Source organism: Peromyscus eremicus, chromosome 17 (assembly GCF_949786415.1).
Source record: "Peromyscus eremicus chromosome 17, PerEre_H2_v1, whole genome shotgun sequence".
Classification (NCBI taxonomy): domain Eukaryota; kingdom Metazoa; phylum Chordata; class Mammalia; order Rodentia; family Cricetidae; genus Peromyscus; species Peromyscus eremicus.
The window spans coordinates 19,289,248-19,304,971 of record NC_081433.1 but is presented as its reverse complement, the minus strand read 5'-3'; positions in this window follow the sequence as shown (position 1 = coordinate 19,304,971).

The following is a 15,724-nucleotide window of genomic DNA, read 5'->3' as shown; positions in this document are numbered from 1 at the left end:
TTTTTTTTTTTTTTTTTTTTTTTTTGGTTTTTCGAGTCCGGGTTTCTCTGTGTAGCTTTGCACCTTTCCTGGATCTTGCTCTGTAGACCAGGCCGGCCTCGAACTCACAAAGATCTGCCTGCCTCTGCCTCCTGAGTGCTGGGATTAAAGGCATGCGCCACCACCGCCCAGCTCTGAGAGTGGGATACTTTTTTAAAAGCTTTATCTATTTGTATTCTTTAAGAGCAAACATTCATTGAACAAAATTCTGGGGTTCGCGGTAACATTTCCATCCTTTGTATCATATTCTTTTTTTAAAAAATTTTTAAATTTACTTTTATTTTATGTGCATTGCTGTTTTTGCCTGTATGTTTGTCTGTGTGAGGGTGTCAAATCCTGGAGTGACAGACAGTTGTGAGCTGCCATGTGGGTGCTGGGAATTGAACCCGGGTCCTCTGGACTGGGAGAGTAGTTGGTGTTCTTAACCGCTGAGCCATCTCCAGCCCCATATTCTTTTTTTGTATTCACCTTCAGTACCATCCCTTCTCCCATCCTCCACAGGTGTGCTTCCTCTTCCCAAATAGTTTTCTCTCTACTCCCTCTTAGAAGAAAAGCTTATATTCATATATGCAATGTTTATCTTCCTGCATCTGGCTTATTTCACGTCTCATGATGATCTCTCCTTCCCTCCATTTCCCTGCAAATGACTTCATTTAACTTTTTCTTCATGGCTGAGTAAAACTCCACTGTGCATTTTTTTTTTTGCTTATTTCACAAATTTTTAATTTTTATTTTTAGGAGTTCATACACGGGCACTCCACATTTCCTTTATTTATTAAGTTACTGAGCATTGAGGCTGATTCTATAACTTTGGGAAGCTGTGATTATTGCAGCAATCAGCATGGATGTGTAGGTACCTCTGTGTATTTTAGATTCCTTCATCTATATTCCCAGCAGTAGTATCATTGGCTCGTATGGTAGGTGTGATGGCTAATCTTTGTTGTCAACTGGATACACCTGGAAAGAAGGGGCCTTACTTGAAGAATTGCCTTAATCAGATTGGCCTGTGGGCATGTCTGTGGGCACTTTCTTGATTGCTAATTTGATGTAGGAGAGTTGTCCGTAGGCAAGTGAGATTTGGATGTTTAAGAAAGGTCGTTGAATGTAAACCTAGGAGCAAGCCAGTAAGCAGTATTCCTCCATGGTTCTGTGTCTGCTGCACTTGAGTTCCTTCTCTGTCTCCCCTAGTGATGGATTGTGATCTGGAAAGGTAAGCTAAATACCCACTTCCCCCAGTTGCTTTTGGTCATGTGTTCATCATAGGAACAGAAGGCAAACTGGGATAGTAGACCTATTTTGATTGATCTATTGTTTATTTTTTGAGGAACTTCTATACTGACTTCCATAGTGGCTGTATAAGGGTTCCTTTCCCCTTACATTCCTGCCAGTAATTTTTTAATTAAGAATTTTTTTATTCATTTTACATACCAATCACAGATCCCCTTCTCTTCCCTCCTCCCCTCTGCTCCCAGCCTTCCCCCCCAATCCCACCCCTCCATTCCCTCCTCCGACAAGGTAAGGCTTCCCATGGGGAGTCAGCAAAGCCTGGTACATTCAGTTGAGGCAGGTCCAAGTCCCTTCCCCTGCATCAAGGCTGCTCAAGGTATCGCATCACAGGTAGTGGGCTCAAAAAAGCCTGCTTATGCACCAGGAATGGATCCTGATCCCACTGCCAGGGGGCTCCTTAAGCAGACCAAGCTACACAACTGTCTTGATATGCAGAGGCCTGGCAGCATTTTTTGCTGTTATTTTCTTGATGACCCCTTGTTCTGACTGACTTGGGTGAGATGGGATCCTAACATAATTTTTTCTTGCCTTTCCCAGATGGTAAGGATCATGAACCCTTTTTCATATATCCATTGTCTGTTTGTATTTCTTCTTTAAAAGACTGTTTGTTTGCCCATTTATTGATCAAATCACTTGATTTTTTTGATGTTTTGGTGTTTCACTTTCTGACTATATATTCTAGATATTAATCCCTTGTTGAACGTAGAGCTGGTGAGGACTTCCTCTCATGCTGGAATTTTTCTCCGGGCTCTGTTGTTTCCTTTTGTATGTAGAAGCTTTTAATTACATACAATCTCATTGTGGATTCTTGCTCTTAGTTCCTATTTGGGAAAGTCCTTTCTTTTGAGAGACTGTTTTATTCTGACCTAACTGTGGTTCAGTGCCCTGCAAGCTCCCCAGTCATGAGTGCACAGGGAGAGTGTGTGTGTGTGGGGGGGGGCAGTGGGGGGGGGAGCGCAAGGAGAGAGCACACAGCGGGAGCACTCAGGGGGGAGCATACTGGGAGAGCACACCAGAGGAGAGCACATGGGGAGAGCACGGAGGGGGGGCAGCACGTAAGGAGAGCATATGGGGGGAGCATTTGGGGGGAGCACTCAAGGAGAGAACATACAGAGAGAGCACACGGGGGGGGGGGGGAACACATGGGGGGAGCACTCAGGGGAGAGCACACAGGGGAGCACTAAGGGGGAGCACATGGGAGAGCGCTATCTATTAGGGTGGAAGAGATGTCCTGTGCTCTGCCCTGGAAGCTGGCATCTCCTTTTCCCTCATCATCCTTCCAGTGGTCAGCATTGACCCCAACCTTGTAGTACAGTGCCTAATGTCTATAACACTTTTATGTTCCTATAAAACATTTCAGCTCCTTTAGGACAAGAAAAAAAAAACATTTAGGAAGATTAAAAAAAAAAAAACCATATCATGTGAATGTATCTATCTTTCTACTAATGGTGGCATGAAATATACTTTTTTTTTTGTTTTTTTTTGTTTTTTTTTGTTTTTTTTTCGAGACAGGGTTTCTCTGTGTAGCTTTGCGCCTTTCCTGGAACTCACTTTGGAGACCAGGCTGGCCTCGAACTCACAGAGATCCTCCTGCCTCTGCCTCCCGAGTGCTGGGATTAAAGGCGTGCGCCACCACCGCCCGGCTGAAATATACTTTTTTGAATCTAAAGATCAAATAATCTTTTTTAAATTTTTTTAAAAAAATTTTTTGGCATTGTAGAGAAAAAGCCCTTGAAGCCAAGTGCTCAGGTTCTGTAAAAGTCATGATATGGCCCCATCCTCCAGGGCAGCCGCTGCCAGCTACTGTGGGCGAGGGAGGAGAGAAAAGCCTTTGGGAGCAGACAGCTCTTGCTGTCATTAGGACACAGCTGTGGGGACAAGATGTGGACCTGTGGGAGCAGAACGTAACCCTGTGGGGACACAACGTGCAGCCCGCGGAGAAGAATCACGGCCGTACCACGAGCACTGAGTAATACTGCGACACCAGCAAAGCCTTCCCCTCATACACGTGAGATCACACAGTAGCTTACCTCTTACCTGACTTATTTTACTTAACATATCTTCCAGTTACTCATGTTTTGTGGCAAATGACATAATTAATTCTTTTTTTTAATGGGCGACTAATATTCCACAAAACAAAGATGTTCCTTTTCTGTTTACCTGTCCATACGCACCTCAGTGGATTCCATCCCTACCCTGGCTGTTCTGAACAGCAGAATGGGAACAACTTTCTGGCTATACCTTAGCTCTCCTGCCTCATCCTCCGGCTGGATGTACAGTTAATGCAATCCAACAACAACAGCTATCTTGGATTACAAAGGGAAGGCTCCTATTGGGGCTGTCGGGAACCCGGGTTCCTTTTTATGTTTAGAGTGAAGTGTCGCTCTGCAAAGGTGTTTGGCTTAGTCTTACCTCACCCCTACGGTCTGGGTTATGTGGTTTATTCATCTGCAACACAGTCAGCTGGGAACCCGGGTTCCTGACACTGTGCAGCGAGCGAGCGACTCAGTTGCTCTGGATTATTTATATTTGAATTCTTGTGAGAAAGGGATAAGCGATCACGTTGAAGGCACTGTTATTTTGATTTTTGTTATAGCAACTGGGTGTTTTTCCTAAGTCAGGCAGTGGAGCCCTGCTTCTTTGCAATCCTCTTCAGGTACTGATATGTGAACAGGACCTCTGGCCTCACTCTTTAAAAGACTAAAGCGTCCAGGGTTTTTATGACAGTGGAGACAGGCTGGGTTTAATCTTGACTCCAGCCAGCCCCTGATGAGGCTACTCCACCAAACAGGAAATATCTGTGAATGGGCAGGGCCAGCGGAGTGCTCCAGGCTACAGCTTCTTATAAGGCTTTAATGTGTAACCTTGACCTCATCATCAACCAAGTTCACCAGGCTCAGCCTGTCCCTCAGCATAGTTCTAGCCAGATCTGAGTTACCCTTTCCTGACAGGTATGGGACAAGGGAGGAGAACAAGTGTCCCCTTGCTGTTCACAGGAACCTGCTCTTATTCTGGGAGCAAAACTATCCTTTACAGTCTTCCAGTGTGCATCTGGGTTGTTCCTTTAAATCTGTTTTTATTTTGTATCATGTATGCGTGTATGTCTGGGTGTGGGTAAGTGCATATGAGTACAGGCATCAGTGGAGGCCGGGGAGCTGGAGTCACAGGGGGTTGTGAGCTGGGTGCTGGACTGAACTCTGGTCCTTTGGAGGAGCAATACCCACTCTCAGCCATTGTCACCTCTCCAGCACCACTGCTGAAAAGAGTTCCTCTCAGTTTGTCCAGGGGCCGGGCCGGTGAAGCTTCTTAGAGTCTGATTTGGGAAGTGTTGTGTGTGCATGGAGAACAATGGGTAATTTGTGAAATGGAGAGGAAGATTGGGAGAGGGAGTGTGTGTGTGTGTGAGTGTGCATGTGTGTGTGTGAGTGTGCATGTGTGTGTGTGCATGTGCATATGGAGAACAATGGATAATTTGTGAAATGGAGAGAGATTGGGAGGGGGAGTATGTATGTATGTGTGTGCGTGTGTGTGTGAATGTGTGTGTGCATGTGTACACATGAGAACAATGGATAATTTGTGAAATGGAGAGATAGGGAGAGTGTGTGTGTGTGAATGTGTGTGTGCATGTGTACACATGAGAACAATGGATAATTTGTGAAATGGAGAGATAGGGAGAGAGTGTGTGTGCGTGTTTGTGAATGTGTGTGTGCATGTGTGTGTGTGTGCGCACACACATGAGAACAATGGATAATTTGTGAAATGGAGAGAGAGATAGGGAGAGTGTGTGTGAATGTGTGTGTGTGTGTGTGTGTGCGTGCTCGCACGCACGCGTGTGTGTACCCACCAGTGGAGACAGCAGGTGAGCTGTGGAGTGGACTGTAGTGGTGAGAACCTGCCATTTACTGGATGTCTGCCCTCTTTGTGACCAGTGCTTAGCCGACGATAACACTCAATTCTTACAACAACCCTGAGAACTGGGAATCTTGCCTCTGTGAGCAAATACTTAGCAGAAGCAAGGTAAGGGTTTGATTTTGGCTCCTCGTTTTGTGATGGGGAAGGCATGGTGGCTGAAGTGGCCCTGTCCATCCCACAGACCCAGGAGCTTGCAAGAGCATATACTGGACGTGGGGCCTAGCTACAGCCCTCAAAGATCTGTCCCTAAGGGCATGTGTCAGCCAGCCAGACCATGGGCTTCAAAGGTTCCACAACTTCCCAAAACAGCACAGCAGTTGGTGACCAAGAGTTCAAACACAGGAGCCTGTGGGGGGCACATGTGGCTGATAGTCTGTAAGGAGCATTCAGTGCATGCTGTCTGACTCCAGCGAACCTTCTCCACACAAAATAACTACGCCCTTTGTTTTGTCTGTAAGAGATAATGGGAAAGTGGCAAGTCTGTAAATATTTAGTTAATCTGATAGGAACTGGCCACTCAGGAAATGCGAGCAAAGGAATGGTTGGTCTTTGGGGACTGGTGTAGTTGAAGTTTCCCATCTGAACAGAGACACTGGCTTCTGTTGTCCCAGACTTCAACCCTCCACACACTGAGCAAGGATGAGCAGCTCTGCCACGCCATACTGGGAGAGGAACCAGATTTCAAGTCAAGGAACCTTGGGAAAGTTTATTTCCTCCTTTTCTTTTCTTTACTTTTCTTTCTTTCTTTCTTTCTTTCTTTCTTTCTTTCTTTCTTTCTTTCTTTCTTTCTTTCTTTCTTTCTTTCTTTAAGACAGGGTTTCTCTGTGTAGTTTTGGTGTCTGTCCTGGATCTCACTCTGTAGACCAGGCTGGCCTTGAACTCACAGAGATCCTCCTGGCTCTGCCTCCCAAGTGCTGAGATTAAAGGCGTGGGCCACCACTGCCTGGCTATTTCCTTGTTTTCTAACGGTTCTTTCAATAACAATGCAGACTTTGAGATTAGCTTCTAAACTCCCTTTAATCTTTCCTCCCTCCCTCCCTCCCTCCCTCCCTCCCTCCCTCCCTCCCTCCCTCCCTCCCTCCCTCTCTCTCTCTGTCTCTCTCTGTCTCTCTCTCTCTCTCTCTCTCTCTCTCTCTCTCTCTCTTTACTGTATAGCCCAAACTGGCCTTAGGCTCACCGCCCCCCCAACACACATCTTAGCTTCCCAAGTTCTAGGGTTACAGGTGTGCACCTCCACACCTGGCCCCTAGATTGCTTTTTATCCTTTAAAAATCTTGCTTCTGTAAAAGTCCTGTATATCACGTACAAGCCTGGACTTCAGCATTTCTCTTTCCTTCTCCCGATTTTGCCCACTAATTTGTATGTGGACCAAGCCCTGCGAAACAGACCTCCTTTTGAGTCGCACTTATTCCTCAGTTAAAAATTAACAGCCATCTGAGGCTAGCAATCGAATGTATTGCCTTCTTATCTTCTCCCCATAATTAACATGTGCAATATAATTGTGAGGAAACTGTATTTTTGTCTCTCTGCAGGCTTGTCCTTGAGTTTAATGGTGTGTACGCTGGAATCACTGAGAGCACTCTGCCCACAGCCGCTTCCTGTCCTGGACCCCACTCTTGGTAATGCTTTCCCCTTTCCCTGCAGACCATAAATGGGCAGTGGACGGTAAGAAGTGTGGCTCCTCTCCCAGGGCTGCCTGCACCTCGTGCTCACCCTGGAGGAGGCTGAGAACTCAGCAGAGGGTAGGATGTCACTGTTCACCTCCCACTGCGGGAGAGAGAGATTCTAGTGGATATTCTAGGGATAGATTCTCTGCCTCTTCTTTCATTGCGAGGGACAGCTCCCATGGCAGCAGTTCTTTTTGCTGGGCATTCTGTCGACAGTGTTCTTTTACTTCCGTTCGGCTGCCCTACCCTCACCAGCCCTTCTTGCTCATTCTCCAGATTCCAGAACAAGCTCTGGGGTGGCCCAGTAAGAGCAGCCATCAACCACTTTAAAACAACAACAACAACAACAGCAATCCATGGTGGTGTAATTTACATACCGTAGAGTTCCCCGTTTTTTAGGAGTGCAGTGAATGAGCTTAGTAAGTGTGAAGTTATATAGCAGTCATTAGAATTGCTGGAATGTTTCCATTACCCTGAAAGTTTCCCGACACCTATTCAGTCTCAACTATCACCTCCAACCCCAGGCAAGCACTAGACTGCTCTCTCTCCACTGATTGGTTCTTTTTAGAAATAGGGAAATATAATGTTTGCTCATTTAATCCTAACTTCTTTTATTTAGCATACACACACACACACACACACACACACACACACACACAGTGGACTACCTATTTATTATGCATAGCAATGATGTCTTTTTTGCTATGCTCAGTGTCCACTGGACAGATACATCACATTTTGTCAGTGGACATTTGTGCTGCTTCCAGTGCTCAGCCACAGTGGAGAAGGCTGCTCTGGACATGAGGATGTAACTGTTTGAGTCTCTGCCTTCACTCTCGTTGGGTCATAAGGAGCACTGGAGTTATGAATCCTATGATATCTCTGTTTAGCGTGGGCCATCTACTGCTGGGCATGGGGCCTGGCCTTAAGAGTGGTTTGTATACACAGTAAGACTCTGTTGGAGGGGGAAACTGATTTTTCCTTTGCAAGCAGTTATTGGTTGGAGACAGCTTCTGGGTTAGGGATGGGGTATGCGTCCACTTCTCTCAGTGCTGGGACCCACCCCACCTGGCTTAGAGCTGTGCAGGTCCTGTGAATGCGGCCACAGTCTCTCTGTATGTGTGTGTTTCTCTCTCTCTTCTTTTTTTCTTGGTCATTTTAGTGGATGTGAACTAGCTCCTCATTATAGCCTTGATCTGTATTTTTTTAATGATTAATCATGATGAACATTATTTCATATGCTTATGAGCCATTTTGAATATGTTCTTTAGAGAAATGTTCAGCCCGTTGCCTATTTAAACATTATTTTTCCTGTTGCTGAGTTCGGGGGCTCTTTATAGATTCTGAATATCAACCCATTATCAGATATACTACTTGCCAATATTTGCCTTCCGTGAGCTGTCTTTCCACTCTGATGGTGCCATTAGATGCACAGAAGCTTGTAACTTAGATGAGATCTAACTTTTTATAGTTTTTTTTTTTCCTTCCTGTGATTTTGGAATCGTGTCCAAGAAAATGCTTCAAATCCAGTGTCATGAATACCTTCTCTTTTGTATTCTTAGAAGAAACGTATCGTTTTATTTTTGTTTTGTTTTTTTTTTTTTTAGGTGAGTTTGGTGTTATTTTTCAAATTTTTCATTTTTATTTTATTGTTTTGTGTGTGGATGTTTTGCCTGTGTACCATGTGCATGCCTGGACCCTCTGGAGGCCAGAAGTGGGTGCTGGATCCCATCTATAAGCGGAGTTATAGTTAGTGTTGAGAGGTGGGAATTGAACCCAGGTCCTCTGGAAGAACAGCCAGTGCTCTTAACTGCTGAGCCACCTCTCCAGCCCTTTTGTTTTGTTCTCTTATGGTTGATTGGTCTTTGGTCCCACGTTGGGATCATTTTGTATTTTGTATAAGATAAGGATCCAGTTCCCTCTTCTGCGTGTGGGTATGAGTTGAAAAGACTGTTGAGTGGTTCTCGCATACTTGTCAAAAACATTTGAATACATGTATAATATGTGTATATATGTGTATATGTATTCACAGACACACATTAGCACACACACACACACACACACACACACACACAGAGACGAGGGTTTATTTCTCTCTATTTTCTCTCTGCTTATTTCTGGTTATTTTTACCCTGTCAGCACTACACAATTTTGATCGCCAAAGTTTTGCAATATGCAATAAAACCTGCAAGTGTGAGAGCTCTAATTTTTTTTCCAGAATGTTCTGGCTGTTTAGAATCCTTTGAGAGTCCATGTGGCATTTAGGATGATTTTTTTTTTCTGTTTCTGAAAAAAAAGACATCATTGGGGTTTTGCTGGAGATTGCATAGTCTGGAGATTGCTTCACGTAGTATCGACAGCTTAAAAATTGTCTTTTGGCTCAGGAAAAAAGGACGTCTTTCTATTTCTTTTTGTCTTTTGTCTTCTTTAATTTTTAAAGGATCTCTCTCTCTCTCTCTCTCTCTCTCTCTCTCTCTCTCTCTCTCTCTCTCTCTCTCTCTGTGTGTGTGTGTGTGTGTGTAAGGTACATGTGTGGTATTGCATGTGTGTAGAGGTCAGAGAGTCATCTTGAGTATGAGTTTGAGACAAGATCTCTTATTCGGTGCTGTATAGACCGGGCCAGGTGGTCTAGGAACTTCTGGGAATTCTCTCCTCTCCTCTTCCTGTCTCGCTGTATAAGGTCTGGGTTAGAGATGTGTTCACCTCTTCTGGCTTTCAGGAAGTGTCAGGGATCCCAATAAGGTCCCCTGCTTGCCCAGCCAGGGTTTGACCCACGGAGCCATCTTCCCAGCCCATTCTGAATTTCTGTTTCAAAGTATTCTGGTTAGTATAAGAATGCAGGATTTTTGTGTTAATATTTTAAGATAGTAATTTCTCATCTGATATCTATTGCCACATTTCTATTCCCACTACTTTGTATGTACATACGATGTGCATCTCTCCTCCATCCTGACTCCTGGAAGTTTCAGAGACCATCTTTCTAGTTTTCTGATGCTTCACAGTGCTATCCCCTGACAGAGCTCTCTTTTTATTCACTACTTAGTCATGTGCACTTGAGTTTCCTTGTCATCTAATTCTGAGAAAGTTTTTTTTGTTTGTTTATTTTTTATTTTTTTTCAAGACAGGGTTTCTCTGTGTAGTTTTGGTGCCTGTTCTGGATCTCGCCCTGTAGACCAGGCTGGCCTCGAACTCACAGAGATCCGCCTGGCTCTGCCTCCCGAGTGCTGGGATTAAAGGTGTGCACCACTGCTGCCCAGCTGTTTGTTGTGTTTTGAAACAGGGTTTCACTATGTAGTGATTCTGAGAGATATAATTAAATTTGTGCATGCGCGCGCGCGCTCGTGTATGTGTGTGTGTGTGTGTGTGTGTGTGTGTGTGTGTGTGTGTGTGTGTGTTTTACTGGGGATTGAACCATGGGCCTTATGCATGCTAGGCAAGTCCTGTATCATTAAGCTATTTGTCTCCCACATCTAATCTTTCCATCAGTAATTTTCATCTCAAATTTTCTCTTCACTTTTTAATAAAATTCTGGATGTTGGCCTTTTGGATTTCACTGGATTTCAAATCATTTCTTCTTTCATCTTATATAGCCACTAACTTCTAACTTAGAGGAGATTTCCTCCACTTTTAATCTCCTGAACAATGATATTTAGCTACCAGTTTTAGTTTCCAATGGCAGTTTCTTGCTTTTAACCTGGCATTTGAAGCAGCATTTTGTTTTTGTTACATGGTGAGAAATCATTTTTTTTTCCTCCCTGAGAATATGATTACCCTGTCTGTTTTTCTTCCAAACACTTTTCCTTGTGTTTGTTTTTGATTATGTCTTCTGTGAAAAGCATTTCCTCACTGTCTGTCCCTGTTTGAGTGGAGGATGTTTGTGTGTGGGCTTCCCCAGGGAGCCCAGGTTGCCAGAGCCCTTTCATTTTCTCTCTCTCTTGCTGGCACATGGGTCTTCTCTCTGGACTGGGGAAGTGCTATGAGGCCTCCAGTTCAGCTTTTGTTGATGTGTGTGGGAGAGTGCCCCAGATGCTGGCATTCCAGGAACAGATGACAGGCCCGGGTGGCACCTGCATTTTGCTATGTGGGGTCAGTGTCCTCTAGGTCTCATTCCTGAAAGTCTATAAGCCCCTATCTTGAGTTCAGATTCTGTTTGATTTAATTTTTTTTTTCATTTCTTTCTTTCTTTCTTTCTTTCTTTCTTTCTTTCTTTCTTTCTTTTTTTTTTTTTTTTTTTTGGTTTTTTCGAGACAGGGTTTCTCTGTGTAGCTTTGCGCCTTTCCTGGAACTCGCTTTGTAGACCAGGCTGATCTGAAACTCAGAGAGATCCGCCAGGCTCTGCCTCCCGAGTGCTGGGATTAAAGTCGTGTGCCACCACCACCCGCCAATTTTTGTTTTTTAAAAACGATTTGTGTGTGTGTGTGTGTGTGTGTGTGTGTGTGTGTGTGTGTGTTCATCTATACAGGTTAGAAGCATTGGATCCCCTGGGGCTGGAGTGATTCAGGTGGCAGTGTGTCACCTGATGTGGGTGTTGGGAATCAAACTTTGGTCCTCTGTAAGAGGCCGTAAGCACTCTCAACTGTAGAGCCATCTCTCCAACCCCACCCCCCACCCCCCACCCCCTGCCAGAGAAAAGACTTCCAGTTCCCTTGAGCAGTGGGACTAGATGGACGACGCACAGCTGCTTACACTGGAGAAGCTCCCTGGGAATCCATGTGGTCAGGACACAGACTTCCTGTCAGCTTTCTTTTTATTCTGCTCCTTCTCACAGCCCTGGGGTTGTTGTTTGAAAGTGTGTATATACAATGTGGTGTTGGCAGTCTCAAATCTCCCCCACCACACACACACACACACACACACACACACACACACACACATTTTAATGTTTGGGTTGTGAGCCTAGCCTTGAATGGCCGAACCATCTCACCAACCCCTCTCCGCCCCCACACGTTTGGTGTTTAATATCTGATGGCACAAGTCCTTCCTAATTATTCTTCAATATTTTTATATGAACTTAAAAATTTTTAAAGTACTTCATATTCTATAAAGAACAGTATAGATTTATACATATTTTTATAATAAGTTAACTTAGTTTTTCAAGTCACCCTATTGGGATTTTAATTGGGTTTGTATTCTTTCTGTTAGTCCCAGTGCCCAGCCATGGGCCTGGATCATGCTTGACTTTCAAGAAACAAACAAACAAACAAACAAACAAACAAACATTCCTAACATGTCACCACAAACACATCTGCTAAATGGAAATAATGCTTTCTATATCACATGGTCCTGGCTAACCTGTGCTCAGGTCACACACCAACTGGTAGCAGAACAGAAGGATTTGCCTCTTTTTTTTTGGAGACAGGGTCTCCAAATATATCCCAGACTGGCCTGGAACTCTCCAGTCTCAGCATGCCCAGTACTGTGATCACAGTCTTGCCGCACCATGCCTAGCTGTTAGCTAGGACTTTTTAGTATCTCGCTTGTATCTGTGAAGCGACTCTCGACAGCTCTTTACAGTCCAGGCCGAAGGCCATGGCAGTGCCAATGGAAGATGTTAAAGCTACGAGGTCAGAGCGCATTCCAAAGACTGAGTCCATCCTCTGGAACTGGAATGAGCTTCCCTGGTGGGACAGCAGGCCAGGCTTCTAATGCAGCCTAATGGGCATGTGTGTGTTGGGGCAGAGGGATGCTATCCAGCTTATTTCTGCTTCTGCTACAGGAGGGACCACTGTTGAGGGGCAGGGGTGTAACAGGAGGCTGCTCTATCTGCGTGGACGGATCCACATGGAGTTTTAGTAATAAAGTTTATTAGTGTTCCTGATTTAATGTGACATGTTTCCAGGGCAAATTACTCTGAGATCATAGCGTTCATAAAATACGACAGAAATCTTTTAAGTGTGAGCATAAGTTCTGAATTAATGTAATAGCCCAATCTGGAAAAAGCCTAGTGGCTCCAAGATTATGCACAGGACTCCTCCATCTCCCCTCCGTCCGCCCCCATTCCTGGGCCTCTCTTGAAAAGTCCTTCTTCTAATCTCTAGCCATCCAGCCTCTAGCTGCGATCCAGACTTGGCCTTTTCTCTAGCAGGCTTGGGCCAGGATGTGTTAAAGTCTATCGCCTGGGGACCTGTGAGCAAGCCTGACTTTAGTCCTCACTGTTCCTGGCTCCGAGGCATCGGATAAGACTGATCAATAGGCTCGGGCCTCAGTTTTCCTTCCTCTAATGGACTGGGAGGCAAGCGGGAGTGCTGTAGCCACGACCCTGGAGTCTGAGGTTGACCAGTTGCCCCTCTGCATTCTTCCAGGTGAGGAAGCGGAGGAGCAGGACAAGGGCCTCAACCATTGGATGCAGCTGACATGACAGTGTGAACCCTAGGTCGTGGTTCTAATTTACGCTGTGGGGGTAGAGATGGAATCAGCAATCACAACAAACCCCACAAAATTGTCATAAAGACAGGAATTAAAAATAGAGAACAGCTGAACATTTAGGCTTAACCAGGATGACATTTGGTGCTTCTATCAGGGGGTAGCCTGTGGCCACCACACACCAAAGAAACACATCACCTGCCTTCCTCCTCCTCAGATTGTCTGGGCTTATCTCCTTGCTCACTCACTGACCTGCCTCTTTGGAAATTCTGGAAATCTGGGCCTTTAGTATCGGCTACAGGGTCCCTCTAGAGTCTGCCTGCCAGGAAGGCTGGGACACAGGAGCAAAGGAACCTTCTGGTCCTCTGGTTTGATGCTCAGTTCCACATCCAAACAGAGGTGAGGGCGGCAAGCTGGGTTATACACTAAGACTTATGGAGTAGGCAGCTTCTGGCACCAAACCAGGAAGGTGTGTTCTGGTGGGTTAGCATCCCAGAGATTGTGCTGCTAGGTGAGAGACACAGTGCCCCCACAGCCCTCAGTTCTCCCAAGGAGCACAGTTGTAGTTTGATTTCGCCATAAAATACTGACCAAGAACAACTGGAGGAAGGAGAGGATTGATCTGGCTTACACTTCCAGGTCACACTGCAGTTGGGAGAAGTCAGGGTAGAAACTCAAGCAAGAGCTGAAGCAGAGACCGTAGAGGGATTTTGCTTGCAGCACATGCTTAGTTGATTTTCTTAATACAGCTCAGGACTACCTACCAAGGGGATGGTGCTGCCCATAGTGGGCTAGCGCCTCCTACACGAATTAACAGTCAAGAGACTCTCCCACAGACATGCCCACAGGGCAATCTAACCTGGGTAATTTCTCAATTGAGATTCCTTTCTCAGGTGGTTCTGGAGTCCAGACTGTGTCAAACTGATAAAACTGACGAGGAAAGGTACCATGGATGGCAAACATTCCATCAATGAGAGCTCAAGGTAGGATGTCACAGCAGACCTCACATTGTTCTTTTTCGAGGGCAGTGGTTCTCAGCCTTCCAATTGCTGTGACCTCCTAACACAGTTCCTCATGCTGGGGTGACCCCCAACCATACACCTGTTCTCATTGCTGCTACTTCATAACTTTAATTTTGCTACTGTTATGAATCGTAACGTAAATAGCAGATAAGCAGATGGTCTTAGGTGACCCCTGTGAAAGGGGTCGTGACCCGTGGGTTGAGAACTACTGTTTTAGGGATACACCCAGAGAATGGCGGCAGTCACGTTTACCCTTTCCTTCCTCCCCTTCCCCCTCTCTTTTCTCCCCTATCTCCCCTCACCTCTCCCTTTCCTTCTCTCTTCCTCTCCTCTCTCCTGATTTCCAGTTCTTCCCTCTTCTCCATTCCTTGCTTCCTTTTTGAGACAGGGTCTTGTTGTTAGCTCAGGTTAGCCTCAAACTCACCATCCTCCTGCCTAGAGAGCCCCCAGGGTCACAGGTGTGCCACCACACCAGACTGTCCTCCTGTTTGTCATCCTCCTTTAGGACTTTTGATGAGCAGGCTTAGGGAGACACCTACACATAAAGGCTACAGCTGCTGTCAAGGTCTCCGAGCTCAGCAGTTGTGTATCAGATGGAGGACTTTCACCAGCAGGTTAGAAGCCACAGGAATTTCGCAAGCCACCCTTGCTCTGGGTCAAAGGTTATCTGACCCTGGGAAAAACAACCACCTAACCCTTCCCTTATGACCCCAGGGTAGAGAAGGAAGGGAAGACAATGTTCTTAGCTTCTTGGAAATTTTCACTGTCCTTCACTGAGCTGTTCATGACCCTGTGATGCAATCTCCTCTTAACAGTCAGTCTTACTATTCAGGGCTGGACTCCTCCTCATCCTTGAAGCAGAATCCACAGACCCAGGAATTTTACTTATTATTTATCTATTTTTTGAGACAAAGCTTCATGGCCTAGACTGGTCTTGAACTTGTTATGTCGCCAAGGACTTTTGGACTTCTGCTCCTCCTGCCTCTGCCTACCAATTGCTGGGATTACAACAGGTGTGCACTATGATGCTGAGGATTGAACCCAGGACCTTGGCATGCTAGGGAAGCACTGTACCAATTGGGCTGTATCCCCACTCCTTTTTTATTTTTGAAACAAGGTTTCTATGAAGCCTAGGTGGGCTATGAACTTCTGATCCTCCTGCCTCAACCTCCCTAGTGCTGGAATTACAGGCATGCACTAACATATGTAATGAGTCTTTTTCTGTTCCTGCCAGCCAGCTCCCAAATGATGGCATGAAGACTTCTTATTAATTAATGAAAGGTTGGCCTATAGCTTAGGCTTGTCCCACTAGCCCTTATAGCTTAAATGAACCCATATTTTTATTGATCTACATTCTACCACATGATTTTTACCTCTCTCCCATTCTGTGTGTCTGACTCATCTCGCATCTCCTGTGTGCCTCAATTATCTCCT